The following is a 24,029-nucleotide window of genomic DNA, read 5'->3' on the forward strand; positions in this document are numbered from 1 at the left end:
TCCAATTTGCCCATTTCAGAAAATTAGTGAAACTCAGTTCAGAACACTCAATGCACAGATTGTAACAACAAGCAGAGGTAGTAAAATGCACACCTGATTTCACACTACCTTAACTTTAGTTGATATGGTTTCTTGTTAGACTTGTAAATATAAAATCATCATGAAAATAAAACCTCTGTTAATAGTGTAATTCATATAGCTTAGACTCCTGTGACAGAAAATGGGCCTGTGCCACAGTACAGCAGGGTGCACAGAGGCCAGAGCTAATTACCTTCCTGTAAGTAAGAAAAAAATGGGAAAACTTTCTATCCAGAGGGATATAAAGGCATTTGAATGGGCATGAATGAAGAAGGAAATAACCAAAAACCTGACAAGGAAAACCAAAACACAGGAAGACAAGGAAAACCAAAAACACAGGAGACAAGAAAACCCAAAACACAGGAGACAAGAAAAACAGTGGTAATAAACAAGATCTTCAAAGAAAACACTGAAATTTTGGATGAGAAAGTTTAGTAGAAATGTTAAGGTAGACTAGACTGTATTTATTTATGGCATTTAAGGCACTTACAAAGCAAGAGGAATTTCATATGAAAAGCAAATGCCATGAGATTAATAAAATGAACATTTACCAGAGTTTCTGACAGCTCTTCAAGTTGCACTTCTTTGTCACATTTTAACTTAGTCATCTCTTCTACAGCACATGTAATGCAAAATTAATGGAACAGAAATAATTTTTCATACTTAGCAGGCAGTATAAAACACTTACCCTTTTGCAATAGCCAGTTCTCAAAACTTATTGGATTAAGTTCAGAAACTGTAAAGGTCATTTATGACTCAATCTAAATGTAGACTTTGAAAAATGATTAAGAAAGACATGAGCAAATCTATATCTGAACAGAAACTAATTATTTATCTTAAATAAAATTCAGAGCCTATTATGTTTTCCACAATTATGGCTTCAAATAAACCATGAACTGTAAGACCAGAGTATTCTCCAAGTATTCATGCATCTGCATTGTTCCAGAAAAAAAAAAAAAATCTGAACTGCTGAAAGTTCAGATCACATGGATATGCTGAAAAAGGAAACCAGTTATTACTAACTTCCACATGTTTTCTATGTGCATATTCACAATACTGGTATTTTTTGCAAGTACTCCACACCAAGGTCGTGTTTGGTGTGGAATTCTCACAGGTCTCATCCTGCCTTGCTCTAGACAAGCATTAGCAGTTCACTTTGGAACATTTCTCTTTAGATGCCCTCAATGTATACAGGGACATCCAGTTCTATTTCTCACCTGTCAGATGAGATCCTGCACAGCAGGAAACAGTGCTGAAGGCAGAACTCTTGCTCTGGGGGCTGAGGAGCACATCCCCAGAAACCACACGATATCAAAGCAGGATTTAAAGATAAGCCCTGCCACATCCAGCATGGGGAGGGTCTGCAGAGACCTTAATGGGAGAGTTTTATCTCTGCTACAAGCTACAGAAATCCTGTCTGCTACTCCTGGCACCTGCAGTGCTACTGGTCTTAGCTGGAAACCAAAACTGCTTCCATGAGAATTCATGCATGGATGGCCTTGCCATTGGAGCTCTGCACAGCACTGCCCTTTGGCTGTGCAAGGACCAATGACCACCAAAGAAAGGGGAGTCAGGTGAGTCCAAATAAATGCAGGCATTCCTGACAGGTACAGGTAACATCATTCCTCCAAGTACTACAGACAGTCCATTTCCAGAAAGCAGCAGAAAACATTTTTCTTACTGCCTAGCTCATTTTCTGCCTTTCTACAAGCCTTACCCAGTTCAGCAGACTTCTTTTGGAGCTCCAAGGTAACCAGCTTTGATTCGTCTTCATATTTCTTTGATCTAAGAAAATGATAATTTAAAACCTCCAAATGTACAGTACAAAGCACTGCATTTGAAACTTGAAGGACAATAGGACAGTGTCTTACCACAAGTACTTGAAGAACATTTACCTTTCAACAGGCAGACAATATATCAGCTGCAACACCTACCAAATTTCACTTTTACAACTTCAGAACAGCAGACATTCAAGTCAACAAATAAATACTTACAGAAATTTGTATTTCTTGAAGACAGAATTATGGAAGTGGGAGGGGGAAAAATTTTACTTTTTATAGACCAGTATCAACCAGCACAAATATAAAAATATTACATTAAATTCCCTGCATTTAGACCACTGCATCAAAAAACCTCCAAATTTCAGCTTCATTTCCAGTTGTTCTTGATTTTGTCATAGACTGCAACCTGTAAGATGACTCTGAATGGAAACTCTTTAATTTACCTATTTTGCTCCTTTTGCAGCAAGCTTTTCAAATTGGCAGTAGAAATCTCAAACTCCTCTGTCACAGCTGCAAGCAAAGCCTTCACTTTTTTACATTCTTCCTCCTGTGCTTCCTTTTCTCTGGTGACCTCAATTAATGTTTTCACTGTAGTTTGGAATTCACCTTGTAAGTTCTTCTGAGTAGCCTTCAAAACATGATCTAATTTCTAACCATGTTTTGCAACAAACAGCTACAGTTGTTTCATATCTAAAGTATCCATAATTATTTATGCAAATACTCATCTAGTTTATTTAAACTGTAAAACTGTAAGCAAGGTGTACCTCTGCCTTTTCCAATGAAATGTCAGCCTCTCCCAGCTTTGCCCTCAAATGTTCTTGACTGACCCGGGATTCCTTTAACATTTCTTCTCCATGTACTAAGCAAAAAAGATGTATGTTTATATTTTTAAAAATAGGATATTTACTAAAAAAATGCTGCTAGAAATTCGAAAATACATACATTTATAGAATTTAACAAAGGCCAATGGTACTGACATCATATACTATAAAAACTTTGAATATAGATGGCTTAAAAATATTGAAAATCAAGGTCTGAAAAGTAAGTGTCCTCAGTGGCACCTGCCTGACTGTAAATTTGCAAAACTGAAGCAATGTGTTTTCCCCTTGCAATTTTCAAAAGTTCTCACTGCTTGACTCACCCTAAAAATTACCCTGCCAGTTCTCATCCCACATAAGCAGCTTCTGTTTCAAAGATAAGCCCCAAAATTCTGCTGCCAACCAGCAACAGAACAACTATCACAGCCCTGTTTCCTATGCTTCTAAAAACAATTACATTTAAACACAGCAGACAGAACTCTTACATTTTGCTTCCAGCAAGTCAGCAATCTTATTTTGTGATATCTGCAGCTGAGCCTGGATGTCTTTTATTACACCATCTTTTTCATCTCTCTGTATGGTAAGAGCTGAAATCTAGCAAAATTAAAGAAATATCATCATGAAGTGTGGGAAAGGGACAGAGACTCATTTCCATTTGTATCCCAGGTATGATAAGCTGCTGTCATTCAAGTTACATAAGGTTGTTGATCTTAGCCAAATATTGATCAAGTCACATTACTCCAAATGAAAAAGTCCTCCAGTTCAAAATCAAACTATGAATTCCAGTAGACTAAAGGTCTGAAACATCATTAAATTTAGCAGAATCTGACTTAAATGCAGCTTCAGCTGTTATTTTGTCTTTTCTACTAATACCCAGAAAGACTTCTTGGCTCTTGCATTGCCCTTTTAGTCACAAATAAAGCTGTTACCACATATTAAATGGTAAAACTGAGCAAACCTGCTTCTCCTTCTGACTCACTTGCAGTTTGCATTCTTTTTCAAACTTGTCCACTTTTTCTGCTTCTTCTTTCACTTTTGAGATACAGTAATATCCACAGTTAATATTCTAGCTGAAATATACTCCAAGTTCAATACAACTTCCAGTTTAACATTGCTTGCAATTGTACAGCTGTACATTTTGTTTCCCAAGAGTAACTGCTGAGGCAATATTTGATTTTATAATCAAAATACCTTTTTTTTGCCAGCTTTCCACAGAATTAGTCCATTACTCCATGTTTGTTATAAGAAACTAACAGAAAAGAGCATGTGAAAATGAAACAGGAGCACAAACAGGAACACAGCAGCCTGTACATATAGAGAGAGCATTTACCTGAAGTTTGTGTAGCTATACACTAGTGCCATTACCATTTAAGTAAACCAACTACAGGAAATAAATATTAATCTCTAGGCTGTACTTCACAGACAAAACTTGAACTTTGAGTGACTATTTGAAAAATAAAGTTCCAAATTTGGCCCAGAGGAACAACAGCAGAAGGGGCCAGGCAGTGAATACAGGCAGCAGGAATAAAAGAGGGTCCCAGGGTCTCAGTGTGACCTGCTCACCATTCACATCTGTCTGCCCTGACACTGCACATTTTTTATGTGTAATAAATGCTATGAAATACAAAATTGTTGAGCCAGCAGCATGAACACAATAAACAGAATTCTCACGTTTGAAACTCATTTCCAATCTGTCCTGCTCTGCTTGCACACGAAGCTCTTCAAATGCCACTGTCATTCTCTAAAAACAAAATTTCATATTTCAAGCTCAATATTGGAAACCCTGGAAGTTCCCAAGAGGCTGCTGCCAACCCCAACCATTTTGAGAAATCACCAGGTAAGTGAAACAGAGTCCAAAAAGAAGACAGAAGTTCTGGCAGTCACCCAGCACTAAGCACATATCACACCCATCACATGGATCTACATCCCACATATCACACCCATCACATGGATCTACATCCCACATATCACACCCATCACATGGATCTACATCCCACATATCACATGGATCCACATCCCACATATCACACCCATCACATGGATCCACATCCCACATATCACACCCATCACATGGATCCACATCCCACATATCACACCCATCACATGGATCCACATCCCACATATCACAGAGATCACATGGATCCACATCCCACATATCACACCCATCACATGGATCCACATCCCACATATCACACCCATCACATGGATCTACATCCCACATATCACACCCATCACATGGATCCACATCCCACATATCACACCCATCACATGGATCCACATCCCACATATCACACCCATCACATGGATCCACTTCCCACATATCACACCCATCACATGGATCTACATCCCACATATCACACATCACATGGATCTACATCCCACATATCACACCCATCACATGGATCTGCATCCCACATATCACACCCATCACATGGATCTACATCCCACATATCACACCCATCACATGGATCCACATCCCACATATCACAGAGATCACGTGGATCTACATCCCTCATGCTGCTGCACTTTCTCCATTGAATGTGCTTTATGTAATACAAAAATAATTCTTGAAGAGGGACTGAAAACCTGACTTCCTGCATCACATATGGCATGATATGGACACAGAAAGTATCCCAACATAAACATGTAATCAGCTCAGCATGTCCACACTCACATTCCTTTTAGCCAGCTTATGTCACTTACTTCCATGTTGCCATGAAGCTCCTCATACAATTGTCTTGTTTCTTCTCTTTCCTGTTCATCTATCAAAGCAAGAATTTTTTAAATTTTTTCTTCTGAAATTTTTTCTTTTGAAAAAGAATGCCAGCTGTCCAAGTCATTTTCCTTAATCAGCATAATGAATTTAAAAATGAATTATCAGCTCATTTCTTATTAAATAAGGCATTATGAAATACAGTGCCAAAAACCATACAATCTAGGGAATATGTGTATTTCATTGAAATATGAAGCAAGCTCAGCTTTTAAATTTCCTTCCCAATATATATTTTTGACAAGTGTAATTCTGGATCAATTTATGTAACCATATTAATTCTTATAGTATTAATGTTGAATAATCATGTATCAAAACTGCAATGCAGAGTTTAGCACTGAATTTCTTCCTATCAGCAGATACCTATGACCACAGAACTGTCATTATAAAATTAAAACAACACTCCATGTCCATATTTTCCTTCTTTCCTTTTACTTTTGTAATTGATACTATTTTTCCCTAAGAAAACAATTATAGAAGAGAACAGTAAGAACCAGAGCTATCAAAAAAGAACAATACATCTATACACAAGTGTTTCTAGAATTAAGGCTAAAAAGAAATAGACACTTCTTAAATATCCAGGATCAAGTTAGTAAAATTTTAATGATTACAATAACAATTCTACATTGCATATAAAGCAGAATTACCAATCAAGAACATGGGAATTTAGAGTAGATTCCACTGCCTCAAAACAGGCATGAAGTGCCACTTCATATCTCTCAGTATCTTCACAGTCCCTGGATGGGACTGAAAACCGTCAGGGGGCTGAGCAGACTCGAGGGGAGCTGCACTGCTCTGCAGTGGCTGTCACTGCTCAGCAGGGTCTGGCACTGCCTCAAACCTGGCTCAGTGTTCAGGCACCCAAACAGCTCCCAGGCTTGGAAACTTGCAGCAAACGATTTGACTGGCTCCAAAAATCCTCTGGATTTAGCATTACAAACCTGATGTGTGTTAGATCTGTGGCTTCACTTCTAGTTTTGTGAGCCACTTAAATTTCACTCCTCATTTTAAGAGTCACATCCAGCCAATCTCAGCTGGAGAGCACATCTGGAACAGCATGAGAACCTTTCTGTGAATTTAGAGCAAGCTAGAAGTACTCTCATACATCTCATTTACTCTCATAAGTCAAAAATAAAAAAGTATTTACATTTGCTGGTCTTCTCTGTGAAGAGAGTGCAGGTTTCCTTGAGCAGAGTACACAGATGCATCGAAGCAGTGGCTCTAAAGGAGGGAAAAATACCATGTTTTCATAGGGGTGCACAGTATTTTATACTAAGTATAAATATATATATATTTAATGGACAAATTTTATACCAAGTACCTAAGGAGTAACAATGTAAATGACCTTCACAATTTAACTGCTATATGAAACTGCCCACATGAAAACTGATTATTTTCACCACAAAAACATCTATTTGGTTACATTACTCACTCTTTCTGGAGATCTTCTTTTTCCCATATTTCATCTTCCAGTTTCAAATGGAGTTTATCATTTTTTAACTAATTTCATAGGGAATAAATGCAAAAAGACACTGTTATTGAAAAATACATTAGATATACACTTTGACTTCTCAAATCCCACATGAAAATGTAATTTTGGGTATCAGCAGACAGAAGTCTATTTAACTGGTATTGCATGCTGAGTCATCTTTTGCATGAAAGGCAGAATAATTAATGAGCAATGACTTACCAGCAACTGAGACACTTACAGGTAAATTCTTCATGCACACACTCATACAGGACAGGTGCACACACCTGCTCAAAACAATCATTTGCTCAAGGCACAAACCAAACTGCAACATTTTTTAATATTTAATTGGATCAATAATATTTTCATACTAAATCAGGAAGCACTTAACTTCATCTATTCAATGTATATTGTACAATACTGGCCTGCAGCTCTTGAATGGTTTTATTCTGTGCTTCAATAATCTCTCTGCTTTCTTGGAGTTTTCTTTCTTTCTGGTTTAGTTCTGATTCCATAGTCAGCTTCCACTGCTTGATCTTCTCAGCCTCATTGTAGAGTTTTGAGAACAAGTCATTCCTTGTTTCTGTATTCTATTAAAACAGGTTCCACAATTTTATCTCAAATACTATCTAATTAATACTGTTGTAGATAAAATATTTTATCTCTTAGAAACATCACAAGAGTAATATTTTTCCACAGATGGTGATATAAACTTATATACGATCAGGAAGCAAAGTTTAAATCTTTGTGCATCCACTATGTAGGTATCAAAAGGCATTACAGACCACACAGGAGACACAAATACAACGAAAATCTTTAAATCTTACTCTAATTAAAACTCACAGACTTCACAGGCACTTCAAATAAAGAAAAAACAACAACAGCAACAACCAACATTGCAATCACCCTAATTGTTAAGGATTTGTCTCCAGGCATGTTCACTGAATCACAAATATCTCCTCCAAGTGATTCAGCTTTAAGCAGGAGACAGAAAACACAATTCCCTTTTGACTACTTCCTTCAGCCCTGAAATATCTACTCAATAATGCTTTAAGCACTGTTTGGGAACAAATTTCAAAGATCCCAAGAAATTAGATATGCAGAGTTGATACTTAGCTGACCTCTTCATCTACTTCAGAGCAAAGCTTGACCTGCTGTGAAATTATATCTGAAACATGAAGAGATTTTGATCAATGTATTCCTAAAAAATACTAACAGTGAAACTGTATTTAACAGTGTTATCAGATATGAAACTCTAAGACTACTCAAAAAAAAATTAGAACTCGACAATATAAAAAAATTTAAAGAACGTGCATGGCCAATATTTTAGTCTTACCTGAATCAGTGATTTTGCCAGGGTTGGACACATCGAATGGCAATTTAAAATCATCATCCAAGCATTTGTTAAAACCCTGCACAAATTAAAAAATTAGTTCATTGGGGTAGATTTGTAAAAAAGGATTATAAAATCCTGAAAAAAAACCCCAAAAATCCTACAGATGATGTGAAAATGGAATTTTTCATTAATAAATCAGCTGCCTACAATTTCAAAGCCCAAGGTTTTGGTGAAGGCTTTGGAACTTGCTTGCTTCTTATTTCACAGTGGTTTATCAAACTTGGTTTCTTTCAGTTTTCTTTATTATTATTTTTGACTGTGGCCAAAGGGGAAGCTTTCAATGCAGGGAACTCAGCAGCTCCTGCCTGTCTGTGCACTGGTGCATGGTAAAGGACTTAAGAAGCCAAATTACTTTTTTCAAGACCAGTACCTGATATTTCTTTTTTGCTTTACTTCCAAGGGCAGTTCTAAACCATATCTGATTATGTTTCAGCATGAAAATACCCTTTTACAAGGTTTTTAAGTCATAGAAGTTCATCCTGTAAACAGCATAACTCATCAGCTGTCAGAATATCCTGTTTGAATCTCAACATATTTCATAAGGAGCTTCAACATGAAAAAATAACTCGTTGAATTCCCATAACTCAGAGTGGGGACGGAACATTTTCACTGCACACCTGATCTGGTGAGAGCAAAACATCAACGGCAGTGGGAGCATCTGAGGGGGTCACTGCTCGCCCTGGGTGCTGAATGAGCCACCCCAAACACGGATTTATCATCACTGAGCTACAGTTACAACACACAGCACAGGCTGACAAGAGGAGTCCCTTCAGCTGTGTTATAAGCACATATTACATTATTGGCTTTTTGCAAACATTAAAATGAATGCTGTATGTATGATGTTGGAAAATGTTGCTGTATGAATACAGTTTCTTTTAGTTCTGCTATTAACAAGACTTAAAAATAGCAGTGTGATATATATTTTTTTAGACTATAACATGGTAATGTAAAAAGCTTTTGTTCATGCAATTAAATCAGAGAATTGTAAAAAGATAATCAGGAAATTCTTCACACTCTTGGATTATCCTGTCTGGATGAAGACAGGGCTGATGAACACCAGAATTCCAGGGAAGGAATTTACTGATCTCCGTTATCAGGGAGTGCGCTGACAAGGAGGAGCCACAAGAAAAAAAAAATAAAAAAGGTAAAAAAATGTTGATTTACAGGTTGGGGGGGGGGGGTGATTTTGAAGAATGCATGAGAGGTCTATAAATATGCAACAGGCTGATGCATTTAAGGAAGTGTTTTCTGAGTTTGTGTGTGCTCTTGGCGGAATGCCAAGCACCCGGCTGTTGTAACCTTTTGCTTTATTGTCTCTTACAGTCTTTTACTGAACTTTTTCAAATCTACCAGAAAACTGAACCTCGTTTTTCACAGCTGTGACAGAAAGTAACAGCAGAAGTCTTTGAAATTCCAACCGAAGATGTTCCCCCGGCACCAGTCTTGGCATGTGCACAGAAATGAGTCCAGGGCAGGAGACAGCCCGAGGGGCGGCCCGGGGTAGGGGGGGCTGCCCTCAGCGGCCCCGCGGCCGAGCGCTCACCTGGGATCTGCCCACAGACCACTGCCCAGCGCTCAGGCGGGGCGGAACGAACAATTTAAACCGCTTTTCCTTCTCCACGGCGCCGCTGGAAGGGCGGCCGGGCGCCATCGCCGGCAGCTCTCGGCCAAGGGCGGGAAGCGGCGGCGGCCCCTCAGCGCCGGGCGGGGGGCGCCGCCTAGCGGAGCTGCTGTGGCGCAGGCGCTGTGCGGCGGGAGCTGCGCCCGCCTCAGGCCCGGCCCGGCCCGGCCGGGGGGAGCGGCGGCCCCGGGGGGCGATGGCGGCGGATCCGGGGGGCGATGGCGGCGGTCGCGGGGCGATGGCGGCGGCCCCGGGGCTTCCTCGTCGTCCGTGGCCACCGAAGAGGTCTCGGGGCTGCCCGAGGGGCCCGGCGGGTTGGGGACGTCGCCGTGGTCGCCGGCCAAGGGGGCACAGAGGGACCTTGGCAGTCGCTGGGAAAGCGGGAGAGGTCTGAGGGGAAAGGGAGTCTGTAGCCGTGGAAAGGGGTTTTAACCCTTTAAGTGCGGCAGAAATAAGATGCACAGCTACATGGTCATTGTTATGAATGATTTTCTATTTTTCCAATTTATCAAACAACAAAGATTAAATGTAACAACAAATTTTTAATAGTAACAATTATAAATGAATACAATCAAAAGTATTAAAGATTATTACAAAAATTATTGAAATTGAATACAATCCAAGTAAAGTATTAAAGTTGTATAATTTGGGATAGATGAAATTTGAGAGTAAGTGTTTTAGTATAATTGAAGTTTATATAAAGCATAAGCAAAACCGACCCGGGGTACGGGGAGGGGCCTGCCCTTCCTCTCGTACCAAAGCATCCGGGCTAACAATCCCACTTATATACTATAGGCTACAGAAGTTTCTAGAAAACTCCTCCTAGTTTCTATTTCTAAAATTCTATGTCACTATGTAGTTTGGTGCATGCTCTACTAATGGGTTAGGGGGTCTCTCATCCTTTTGAGGGTCTTATTTCCAATGAAGGCTCATCGTCTTCATCAGTGACCGAGGTGTGACCTGCAGGTAGCGCAGGCGCCCTGTGTGACTGAGCAAATGTTTTCCATAACATGACTTTAATTAAGTCCCATGCTTGGAATCATTCCATTTTTGCCCATTTCAAGGTTGAAGCTCTATTTCTAGATGCTGCTTATCAGACCTACGTCCTTCTACTATTCTTATTTGACTTTCTTCCAACCTTCTTCTTCAACTCCCAACATCTGGAAGATGTCTTTTGTCCTGTCTCGCCCATCTCCCCCCCCTTTCACTCGGTAACAATTGTCTTCTATTGATCTAAATACAATTTTGCTAATATAGTTACAATTTAATTAGCACGAATCACATTTATCACAACACGAATCTTTTATCAATTGTCACACCATCGATGCCCGTTACAGCCATTTCTGGGAATTCATCTCCTGCCATCCCCCACGAGCTCACAGCACCTCATAACACAGTTCCGTGCCTAAAACTCCTGCCGTGCCCCGCGCCCCGGCTCTCTGCGGAGCGGGCGGCCAATCGCCAATTGCCGGCTCCTGCAGCCGCTGTCAGGGCCGTGTCTCCTGCAGCCGCTGTCGCTGCCCCTGCAGGGCCGCGTCCGGCTCTGCTGGGCTCCCCAGCACGGCCCGCAAGGACAGGGACGCGCTGGAGCAGGTGCCCAGGAGGGACAGCGAGATGCTGCGAGGGCTGGAGCAGCTCTCCTGCAAGGAAAGCCTGAGACAGCTGGGCTTCTTCAGCCTGGAAAAGAGACTGGGACTTAGGCTTAGGCTTTACTGAACTGTGGCCTTCCAGTACCTGACGGCAACCTACAAGAAAGCCAGACAAGTTTTTTTTTGTACAAGGGCAGGCAGAGACAGCAAAAGGGAGAATGGATCGAAACTGAAAGAGAGAGAGTAGGTTTGGAACAGAAATTCAGAAAAAAACCACTTTCCTGGAGCACGTTGCCCAGAGAATCTGTGGATGCCCATCCCTGACAGTGTACGAGGCCAGGCTGGATGGAGCTCCACACAAGCCGGTCTAGAGCAAGGGGTCCCCAGCCACAGCAGGGGGTTGCAGCGATGTGATCTTTCAGGTCCTTCCCAGCCAAACCATGCCATGACTCCATGAGTCTGGGATACCTCCCCTCCTCATCCTCGGGCAGAAAAGAAAATTGGAACCAAGTTCCACATTGCAGACAATGTCTTTTGGCAGCCTGCAAGTATCTCAACAGAGAATGAAGACAGATGACAATACTCACAAGATTTCTCTATTCTACTTGAAATTTAAATGCTCTTCTCCTGTTCACACTGGCAAAACTGTCAGAAGAGGCAATTCTTCTCCACGAAAAGCTTCATCTCACCCAAAGAAGAAAGCCACAAGCCAGCAATCTTCTTTATGCCTACATTTCTTTATTTGGTTATTTCTCTAATACGAATTAGCTTCGTTTTTTATTTCTTTGTTTGTTTCTTTCGTTCCGCGGGGCGCGCGGCCGCTCCTCCGTTGGGCTCGCGGAGGAAGAACGGCCGCGCGCTCCGGCGGCTCCGCAGCAGCGGCAGCAGCAGCAGCAGCAGCGCTTCTCTCGATCGGTTTTCCGCTCGAATTCCGACTCGCTCTCCGTCCCCTTCTCCCTTTCACACTCCCTCTACTCCCGTTCCGTCCCGTCCGTGTTCCGCCTCTCCCAGCCCGGCTCATGCCGCGCTGCGCAAGGCGCCCGTGGGCGAGCCGGGCCCCTGCCCGCCTCTGTCCGCACTGGCTGCGGCGCCTTTTGAAGAGCCTCAGCAGGAGCTCCTCACTCTGCTGGTGGTGGTGCTGGAGCATCATCGCCTTTTGGCTCCGCCTGCCGCGGGCCCTGGCCCGGCCCCGGCCCCGAACGAGGCCCCTCCCGCGGTTCCGCCCGGAGCCGCCCCGCAGCCGCCCGGCTCCCGCCCCGTCGCCGGCAGCTTCCCCGGTGCGAGCCCCGCCGCCCGTCAGCTCGGCCGCCGGCCCCGAGCCGCCGGAGCCCGGGGCGGCTGGGCAAGCAGCAGCGCCTGGGGCGAGTGGGTGCCCCGGGCAGAATGCCGAGAGCGCGGTGCCGTCCGCACGGGCGGAGAAGCCTCCCCTGGAGCAGCTCTACCGGGAGGGCCCGCTGCTGGGGAGGGGCGGCTGCGGCAGCGTTTACGCCGGGACCCGGCTCGCCGACGGCGCTCCGGTAAGAGACGGGGCCGGCTCGGAGCGGGGAGGGGGGGACCGGCGGGCGGCGAGCTCAGCCCGCCGCTTGTCTTGGCTTGCAGGTGGCCATCAAGCGAGTGGGCCGGGATCGCATCTGGGAGTGGGCGCGGCTGGTGAGTGAGCGGGGCCAGCGGGAGCAGCCGGCGGGGCGTGCCGGGCGGGGCTGAGGCCAGGCCCGGCAGGGTGGGAGCCGGGACGCTGTGAGGGGAGCGAGCGTGGAGTGAGCGGGGGCCGCGCAGCGTCCCGGGCCGGGCAATGTGAGCTGCGGTGGCGCCGGGCAGGGGGTGCCGAAGGCGCGGCGCAGCATCGGCCCCGCTGACGGCATCGCGGTCCCCCCGCAGCACAAGGGCGCCCTGGTGCCACTGGAGCTGGTGCTGCTGTGGATGGTGTCGTGCCCTGGCTTCCGCGGCGTCGTGCGGCTCCTGGACTGGTTTGAGCTGCCCGACGGCTTCGCGCTGGTCATGGAGCGTCCGGAGCGCTGTCGGGACCTGTGGCACTTGCTGGACGCGGGGGGGTTCCTGCCAGAGCCCGTGGCGCGGGGGCTGTTCCGCCAGGTGCTGCAGGCCGTGCGGCACTGCACCAGCCGCGGCGTCCTGCACCGCGACATCAAGGCCGAGAACATCCTCGTTGACCTGGCCACGGGCGAGGCGAAGCTCATTGACTTTGGCTGCGGAACCTTCCTCCAGGACACGTTCTACACCCACATGGCAGGTGAGCCCAAAGCCAGGGCCCAGCTGGGCAGCGGAGGTTCTCCCCTTTGCTGGCACAGGGGAAGACGGAGGCAGGGAGGGAGGGAGGGGGAATCCTTCTTCAGCCAGCTGCAGCCAAGTTGTTTTTTGGCGGGGGCAGGGTCTGGCTGTGTTTGAGCTGGCTGGGAGGGAGGGAGCAGCATCGGCCTGATGATCTGTGCCCGTGTCCCATAGGAACTCCGCAGTACAACCCGCCAGAGTGGATCCTCTTCGGCTGCTACCATGGCCAGCCAGCCACCATCTGGTCCCTGGGCATCCTGCTCTATGATCTGGTCTGCGGGCACCTTCCTTTCAAAACCCCTGAGGACATCATCCGGGGCCAGTTCTTCTTGCCACCCCGGGTGTCTCAAGGTGGGGATATGTTTTCAAGGCACGGGAGCAAGAAGGGGCTTGGGAGATCGCAGCTGGCACATAAGCGTCCTGCTCCTGCAGCGAGGGAGGAGGTTGATCTCCTGGGCTTAGCTGGAGGAGGTGGCATGTGTGCTGCTCTGCTCCAAAAGGGAGGATGGATGGGAAGCTTAGGGTGCAGCTCCGAGCACTCCTAGTGTGGGGTGGGCACTGTGGAATCTGGGAGAGCATGGACAGGAGCTGACCAGGGGTTTTTGGTTTCTCTCTGCAGAGTGCCAGCACCTGATCAGGTGGTGTTTATCCATGGACCCTGCAGACAGGCCATGCCTAGAAGAGCTTTTTGAGCATTCCTGGCTGCAGAACCCCCAGCTGGCCCAGGAGACAGCAGAGATCCATCCCTCTGCACAGTAGGATCCAGGAGCCCAGCAAGTTCCAGCTGCTGGTGTCTCATGGCGCTCAAAGCAAACCCCAGAGCGTTTCCCTGTGGCCGTGGCACGGAGCAGAGAGCGTGGCCGAGGAGACGCTTCCGTGGGTCCCCGGCGAGTTGTGGAGGGAGCGGCTCAGGGCTCCCCGTCCTATTGGAGAAGTGGTGGCACAGTGCAGTGAAGTTGCCACAGACTGGACAAGGGGAAACATCCCCCTGCAGCTCAATGGCATCGTGATGTCCCCGCAAGCCGAGGCACAGCTGGCGTGTTCTTCTGGAGCACGACGCGGAGCCGGAGAACACCATCCTCGAGCTGGCCGCTGGCGGGGCAAAGCCCACGGGCTTTGGTTGTGGCCCCTTCCTGGAGGACAGGACAGGCTCTGTGCCCCGACGAAATCAAGATGAGTCCCCAGCCGGTGCAGGGGCGGGGGGATGCTCGTGCTCCCAGGCATGCCAGGGCTCGGCCTGGCCACGCGCCGGAGGTTCCCCGCTCGGCGGCAATGGGGAATATTCATCTTTGCGCCGCCCGCCCAGCTGCTTTTTGGCGGGACAGGGGACGGATGTTGTGGAAGGGGAGCCGGCTCCTGGCCTCGCCTACAGCTTCTGCCAGCCAGCCTGATGCGGGCTGGGGTGGGGGCAGCCTGCCTGACAAAAGTACCCATCCATGAGGATGGGACAGCAGAGGGGGGTGGGTCCCAAAGCCATGGCCCAGCTGGTCTGCTTTTCAGGCCCTTGAGGAAGGGGTGGATTTAGAGGCAGGAAAGGTGGGGTTTTTCCCCACCTGGGGAGAGGTTTAATTCTTGCATGGAGTGGTCAGACCCTCCCCAGGCCCTTTGAAACATTGATAACCTTTGGTGTTTTTTCTTCTTTCTAGGTCTCCTTTTGAATTGACTTTCATGCAATTGTTCTTTGTTTTTTCCAGGAAGATTGCACCCTGTGCCCAGACCGGGTGGGGAAGCGCCGGCACTGGACGCACTCCACGGAGGTGCCGGCGCTACCCGGGGCAGCCACGGTGTGCAGGGACATCCCCCTCAAGAAGGACGAGGACCTTGTGTGGGATCAGCTCCTCTCCTGACAGCAGGTCTGCAGAGGTGGGTACCCAGCTCCACAGCACAGGTGGCACAGGGGCAGATGGGAGTGGGCACACAAGAATCTCGCTCTTGCAGCTGCTGAGGAGGTTGCTGTGCCGTGCTTAAGCAGAAGAGGTGGAGCGTGGCCTGCCCTGCTGCTCTCCTCTAAAAATGAGAGAATGGGTTGGGAGGTTTGGGCTCTGGGCACAGCCAGCAGCCTGGCCCACGCCCAGGCCCTGCTGGGACAGGGGGGACAGGAGCCTTCTGTGACTGACCGTGGCTTTCTGGCTTCTCTCCCCAGGCTCCCAGCACCTCATGCCATGGAAACGGCACCCTTGGGCCTGCCCATCTGGGAGGGCTGGAGGGTGGCAGGTGTTCATTTGCTGCCAAAAATAAATTTATTTCTTGTTATCATCATCAGCCTATTTCTTTCATCCTTTTCCAAGCTTTTGGCCTCCCTTCTTCCGCAGAAATCTTTTTCAGCCCTTCCTCTTGGTGGGATTTGGGATGGGGGGTTAAGCAACGTGAAAAATTCAACAGCAGCTCCTGTTGCCAACTGCAGCAGCCCCTTCAAGAACCCTGAGCTTCCAGCAAGGTCTGAGTGTGCCTTGCAAAAGGGAGTGGTTTGCAGGGCTGGAGCTGTCACCCCTCTGCAGAAGCTGGGAGGAAATCACAAGTGGCAAAATGCCATTTTGGCTCCAACACTGCCCAAATTCTTCATCCTTCCCCCTTCCATGCAATTGATCAAAGTACCCAGGGAAAACAGCTCCATGTCCTCCAAGAGCCCATTTTGACATGGAAGTTGACAAGTTCAATGTTGGTCATATGCCTTTTTCTGGGCACCAGATGTTACCCCTCCATCACCATGCAGGCATCCTGCCTTGCTCCTGCTCCCAGAAACAGCAGCCCCACCCCTCCCTATGGCCTGGTGCCCTGCCCTCTTTGCCAGCCCTCCCCACACCCTCTCACTGTTCCCTGAACTGCCCAGGAAGGAAAAGCCACTTGGCATGGCAGACTGTGTGGCCTGCCTGAGGATTCCAAAGCCACACGAATTTCACAAATAACTTCTGGGATTAGCACATGCAGGTCACATCCTCACTTGAGGATATCCTGCTCTCCCTTCACTCCCCTGTTCCTCACAGACAAGAAGAAGGCTTGTGCTGGAAGAAAACTGTTGATTTTTTTAAATAGAACTTGTTTTTCAAACCCCTGGGTGTTCATTCTTTTTTGGCAAAGATACAGTATTATCTGGACAATCTCTGCATATATATAAAATATATGTGTGTGCATGTATTTATAAACTTAAACAATTCTGCAACCTTGTGTCATTTACAGCAGCCCTTCCTGCTTCCTAACAGAGAAGAAAACACCAACAAAGGGCAAAAATGCAGCCCCTCTCAACCACAGGAACTGAACCACATCCATCTGTGGCTGGAGAGCATCCCACCAGCTCCAGCTGGGAGGCTTGAACTTGAGTGTAAATGCATCTTCTTAGAGCATTTCTAGACACTGGCCATTGCTAGACAGGGCTGTGCTGGGACACATGCCACCCTCCCCTGTGCCCATCCCTTGGGGAGGGCACACCAAGCACAAGGAGCAGCCCTTGAACAGGTGGCAAGTGGTCCTCACTGTGCAGGTGGGCTGTGACTTTCTAACTCACATACCTACAGGCAGAACTGGAGAACAAGGGAAAAAGGCAAGGAGATGCCTTTCTGAGAGAGGTGGCCACAGTAACACAGACCAGCTGCCCAGAGCATGTTCCTGCATATTCAAGAGTCACTGAGCAAGAAACCTCTCAGAGGAAATGTTTTGTTCCATCTGAGAGCTGCTCCCTGCCTTCGAGGAAAAACATGAACACAAACTGGTTGAGACAAAGTAGAGGCAGAGGTCCAAGGTGGCAGGCTGGGTGACAGAACATGTCTAGTGTTAGCTACGATAGCTGTCATTATCATTAAATTAAGAATCACAATCTGAATCATTATCAATCATAAAGTTGTCTTCATCAAGGTCATCATCGTAGTCTTCCTGCCACTGTGGATCACACTCCTCATCTTCAGCCTCCTTGCCACCTTCATCTGTGTTGGGGCAGTCACACAGGATGTTAAGGTTTTGCCTGTTGAGAAGGAGAGCACAAGAGCAGAGCCTCTGCTGTGAGCACCAGCCACCACCCAGCCCCACAACACCCCACTGTCATGGTCTCAGCATCTCCATCCAAAGAAACTCAAGAGAGTCCAGGGAGAGCAACTTCCATAACTGAGTCTGTCAGTGTTGGAGCTTTCTGGATCAGAGCTGCATACAAGCACAGGTTTTGCTGCTTTCCCTACACCACTATGTCACTTCAATTGCTACCTCAAGCCACAAAACAGGATGCAAATAATCCGTGTCTGTCATTCACTCTTTTGTGTGTCAGTGAGCACAGGAGAAAACTCTGCTCACCTGCTTTTTGTCTGCACTCACTCACCTTGCCCTGTTACCCTACTAAGAAAACTCACCCTGTACATGCAAGGGCTGAAGCAGGCACATTTGGGAGTTTCAACTTTCTCTGAACAGCATCTCCTCAAGTCTGGAGCCCAACATGGAAATCCTGTTAGCAGGAAAGAGCAGCCAAAGAGACAGAGAAACAAGATGTAATTTGGGGTGCAAACCCCTCCCCTGCACACACACTATCCTGACTCTATCCCCCCAGCTGATCAAGACCTTTCGTTTGCCCACAGTCAAATGAGACCAGAGCAAGACAAGCCACGAGCAGCCACGAGGCCTTCACCTGTGTGGAGTGCCAGAGAATTGCCAAGAGAGGCTCCTTGATCTGCTGCACCAACTCCAAACCCACGTGGAAGTGCTCTGCTTTCAGGAGCTGAAGAGAAGTGCCTGAGTCCTGGTACTGCAGCAGGCTTTCCTCTGCAATTCAAGGCCAACAAAGTCCTGCTGCATCTACACTCTTGAGCAGAGACCAAGTCCTTCTTGGCCCTGATTGTGAAGCCAGCCATAGCTGCTTAGATCTCCTGTGCACATGCATCCCTCTTTCAGAGCACAACGTGTTGCTCTTTTACTGCATCAATCTCCACTGGCAGCCAAACTGCTCCAATGGACTTCCTCAGAAACGACATCAAGAAGGCAAAAATGGACTGGCAGAAGTGAGGCCAGCTGGCTGTTGGTATATATGCTATTGCCCCACGACAGAGCTGCTGCTCTTTGACTACAGCTGGAAATGCTAGTCATGACTTCAAAGAGGCTGCAGGACTTAGCCAGAAGGATGTGCAGAGCATTAGTGAGCAGCTCCAGGCTCTCAGTCTGCTGTTCCACAATATCTATTTTAAGCAGTTAAATGGTTATATGTGAAACCAGAAGGTACTAAATTCACCCAACGGCTCCTGAACATAAGCACTGCAGCTTTTGGTACATGGAACTCATCACAACCTAAGAAAGACAAATTTATTAAGCTAAGTAAAAACCCCATCCAAATTAATTTTCTGCTGTCGATGTCATCTTGCATGCAAAAGAGCCCTTGCAGGTAAGATAACAGAGAACAAGCTGCATGTTTGTGTTTTAAAATTTTTCTTCAAATTAATAAAAAATAAATGGTTAATTGTCACAGCGCAATCTGGCTTGTACAGGGCAGTTAATTTGGCCACATATGGGAGAAACAGCCTGACCTGATAGACAGGCCTCCAAGGAACAGAGATAGGACAGAATTGGAGACAGACAAGGATTTGATCCAATGAGTCCCTGCTAAGCTGCAGGAGATACTCGTCAGAGAGCTGAGCAGCCTGAACTTTCAAGCAATCACAAGGGCTTGCCCAGGAACATGAAGAAAGGTATTTAAGGTGAAGTCAGAACAATGAAGGGCTTTTTGTCACATGGATCATAGAGTGCTGTGTCTCTGTCTCAGGCACAGTGCCAGTCAATGTCACACAGCTGCACTGCCCCGAAGACTTGAAGGCAATTGAAGGAAGAAAAAGAGCTCCTGAGGGCATTCTGTATTTTGATCAATCCCATGGTGGTTATAGGGCTGAATCCAGGACCCTCAGGCACTGAGAGAAGGTTGAAGAAGCTGCTCAAGGAGTCAGAAGCAAAACTCCAAGTCCCTTGGAGCATCAGTGGCCCCACTGAGGGCAGGGAGTGCCAAAGGCTCCCCAGGGACTGGTGAGAGCAGATCCTTGAGGGCAGGATTGCAGGAGCCCGAGGCTGTGAGCAGGGAACTGCAATGCTGAGCAAGGCCTGGGCTGGGTGGAGGAAGCAGAAAGGCCAAGGCCTGAGCCCAGGCCTGGCCCAGCAGGGCCTGTCCCTCACGGGTGGCTCGGGGCTGTTGCTGGGGCAGTGGGATGGCAGGGGCAGCAAGGACAAATGTCATCAAGCTGTGTGACACTCCAGATGCTCATGGAACCAAGGGCCAGTGTGACACAGCAGGGCCTGATGGAAACAAGAGGCCATGGTGAGCCTGTAGGGCTGGAACACTCCAGAACACTGAAATGCTGGGGGTGACCAAAGGTTTCTTCCCTCAGGCTTGGTGCAGAGGAGAAACCCCAGCCAGATATTCTGAAGAAGTCAAAAAGACACAAAAATTTTACCAGCAAAGTACAGAAAATCAAGGAACTTTTTACAAAGATTTAATACAACATCTTAGTCAACATAAAATATTTATCATAGGAAGAATTTGATTAACTTAGCCTATTTAACCAAGAAATCTTTAAACACTTAAATTGTTGAGGTACGCAAAACTGTTCCATATAAAGAGCATTAGAAGGAGAGGAAAGAGAGAGAGGCAGAAAGACAGAAACTCTGAAGATAGACACACACATGGCTCCCAACCCCTGGGGTTCCAGTGTGGGTGAGACACAGAGCCCAGGAGAAGGCAGGGTATGGACCATGGGCTGAGCGCCTGCTCCGTGTTTTAAGCCCCTGGGCCTTCGTGGGCCTCCCCCAGGTGGGACTTGTGATTGCTGGGGCAATCAGAGCCTGGGTCAGCACCAGCCCACTGTGTGACTGATTGACAGCTCATCCCCAGGTGTCTGGGACATTGATCTCATCCAGCCTCTGACAGCGACCATGGTGACCATGGAACCAAGGGTCAGTTGTGACAAGGAATGCAGCAGATCCAAGGATGCCATGGAGACACTCTGGAACCTCATGGAACCAAAGAGACCATTGTGACACTCTGGTGACCCATGGAATCAGGGGGACCTTTGTGAAACTCAGGACCCCTGTGGAACCAAGGGTCAAGGATGAAGCTGTGGGGCCTATAGAACCAAGGAGCTATTGTGACACTGAAACGGGGAATTCAAATGAAAATTAGAGTTAAGGGTAAAAATACAGGAGGATGCTTTAAGTGGAAGGGAGCTGACAAGACTCTATGAGTACTTAAAATTCTCTGTCATTGCAAGAACAGGAGGACAGGGCAAGGCTACAAAAAGATAGAGGGGCAAGAATTCGCAAACAGGATGGAAGAGCAAGGCCCCTTCCAGATAAGGGAGATTCCTTAGATTCCTGAGCCAGCAAAATATGGTATCAAGGGGTGGAAAATGGCCAAAGACTAATATGCATGCTCAAAGAAAGTGAGGTGAAAAGTTCAGCTGAGAGGAAGACTGCTTACTTCATCCCAAGGACCCCCAGATGACCAGCAGAGTGACCAACATGGAGCAGTGTGCAGTGGCAAAGAGGTGTGGAGCTAATTTTAATATGAAGCAGGGGGGGTTAGGAAATGAATATGTATTAGGTTTATTGTGTATTCCTAGTTTGTAGAGAATAAAAAGAGAGGCTCAGGTTGCTGAAGGTGTGCATGTTTTTGGAGGAGCTATCCCTCATGCACCTCAGTGCTGAATAAAATACATACCTATAACTTTTGTTGTAGGTTATAAAATTTTTACAAGCGTCAATTTGGGTGACCTCGCTGCCCCCCTGAGATTTTGGGTGCCCCCTTTGCTCTCCCCAGAGCTGGAGCTTGTGCAGAACACCGTCTTCACTGACCCCACAGACCAAGGTGCCTGGGTGTACCTGCACTGCATCCTCTCCCAAGGCAACTCGGGGCTCCCTCCCACCCCTGGGGCCCTCACCTGGAGTTTTGGGGTGCGCCCTGAATGTTGGGGTGCCCCCTGACAGCCCCACAGCTGCCAAGGGTCATCTGTATCCATGTCAACTCAGAGGATGTAATGGTAGCCAACATCCTTTCCCAGCCCATCATGGTGAGTTGGGACACTTGGGTGCCCCAAACATCACCTGGATATCCAGAAAAATCACCTGAGTACACTTGGGTACCCCCAAAAATCACCTGGGTGCCCCAAAAATCACCTGGGTACCCCCCCCCCCCAAAATCACCTGGATCCCCTCCAAAACCACCTGAGTACCCCTGGGTATCCCCAGAAATATCCTGGATCACCTCAAAAATCATCTGGATATACCTGGGTCCCCACTGGACACCTGGATCACCCTAAACCCCTGGGGGCCCCCTAAAACTACTGTCCCAAAAATCGTTGCTTTGATTGGGTAGACCTGGTGTCCCTACATTACCATTGATTTCAATAGGGTAGCTCTGGTATCCTGTTTATCCCCATTTATTTTTATTTATCACTTCCAGTGGTCCCAGTTATGTCCCAATGCTCCCAGTAACCCCAGTGCCTTCTCTTAGCCGCTCCCAGTACTCCCAGTGCTCCCAGTGCTCCCAGTGCTCCCAGTTTAACCAGTAACCCTTCCCAATCAAGCCCTATTAATGGATAGACCTGGTGTCCCAAAATCCCCCAATGACTTCAGTGGTGTACATCTGGTGAGCCTTGATCCCCTTTGACTTCAATGGCTAGACCTGATGTCACCAAATCTTTTGAGCTAAAATTCAAATTTGAGGTGTGCTATTCCCAGTTTTTGGGCTGAAAATGGAGATTTTTGGGCTTTCCTGGAGGCACAGCTCCAGCACAGGCCGCAGGTGTGGGATCAGGGTTTCAGAACTGGCTTCCAGGAATTCATCCAGGACTTCCAGAGCATCAGCACTGTGATCGTGGAATGGAAATTCCCAGAATTCAGCCCAACATTTCCCCCAAATTTCCCCAAATTTCCTCAAAATCCCCATTGATTTTAATGGATAGACCAGATGTCCTTAAATCCATATTGACTTTAATTGGCAGCTTTGATGTCCAAAAAATGCCTATCAGGATATTATTATTACAAAGGACGGGGCAACTGAGCGATACTGTAAAAGATGGCTTATGGCCTCATGGTGTCAGTCTCATAGAAAGTGAGATATTAAAGGTGTTATCTCCAAAGTCATAATATCAGAACCTGCCTAATTCTTGGTTACAATGCTCAATGTTAGGTTTTTAGCCAATCAAATACTTCTGTGAAGTTTGCTAGCACCCTTTTACACCAATCATTAATTTCTTTGCTTCTCATGGCTTTGCCGCAATGTGTCCTTTTTACAACCAATCATAAAACACTTCACAAACCTACATTGATGCATCTTAAAATTACAGTTAAGTATATAAGAGGTTCTACTGCTAAACTTTAAAATTTTTGCTATATAACTTATCATACTTCTTTTCTCACATAACACAGATTTCTGTTTGCTTAAAATATATTTCTACTTCAACTACAAACTTATATTCTTGTTTTTTGTCTATTTTACTGTTAATGTTCTGATTGTCCAAGATTTCTCCAAGGTCTTAGGTCAAACCTTGTTTCCATCTCAATCTCTGAGCCTGTGTGCACAAGGCCCTGAGAGCTCTCTGTGCCTGCATTTCCCACACCACCTGTCATCTCTGCCTCCAATTTCCTGCTCACACTGGAACCTGGGGACACTTTCTCAGTCGTGTCCCTCAGTGGGACCCATGAACAGTATCAGAAAATTTAGAGTTTGATTCTGACTGAATTCTTGAAATTCAAACCACGGTTCTGCCTTGATTTCCCTCTGGTTTGGTCCCATTCATTCAGAAGTTTTTCAACTCCAGTTATGGAGAAATATGACAAAGAGCTTCTAAGAAATATCCTTTCCAATTTTCAAGTATATATTTTACTACTGTTCTCTTCAGAGCAGAGGTGATTGCAGCATTCTGTGATTGATATTTGTGAGAAATGGATTTGTAAAGGATTCTCAAAGCCTGACTGAAAGCTCACACAGTCTTGTACATCTGGATGCAAACTCTGAGATAAGGTGTGCTGACTCAGAAAGGCCATGGAATAGAGAAGACATTGCTGAGAGAGAGATTGAACTAGAAACAAGTTTCAAACAATGGCCCTGCAAAAAACCCCAGATATTTTGGAGAATTAGAACTGTGAAAAATGCATTGTGGCAAGACCACATGGGGTAGAATAATAGGTAATTGGTCTTAGAAGTATTAGCACCATTGTGTTGCAAAAGCTAATAGGCTGAAAAGCATTTCTAAGGTATTGTAATAAA

General features: G+C 46.6%; 1 long non-coding RNA gene across 1 annotated transcript in view; it reads left to right on the forward strand.

The window, feature by feature from the left end:
• Positions 1–16,063, forward strand: part of LOC148218288 (uncharacterized) — a 256,820-nt gene extending 240,757 nt beyond the window's left edge. The window contains exon 2 of the long non-coding RNA XR_015800521.1: positions 15,951–16,063. This is a non-coding gene — a long non-coding RNA (uncharacterized LOC148218288). The remainder of the gene's footprint in view (positions 1–15,950) is intronic.
• Positions 16,064–24,029: the final 7,966 nt, after the last annotated feature.

This window comes from Sturnus vulgaris, unplaced genomic scaffold (assembly GCF_052056855.1).
Source record: "Sturnus vulgaris isolate bStuVul1 unplaced genomic scaffold, bStuVul1.hap1 Scaffold_192, whole genome shotgun sequence".
In the NCBI taxonomy this organism is placed as follows: Eukaryota; Metazoa; Chordata; class Aves; order Passeriformes; family Sturnidae; genus Sturnus; species Sturnus vulgaris.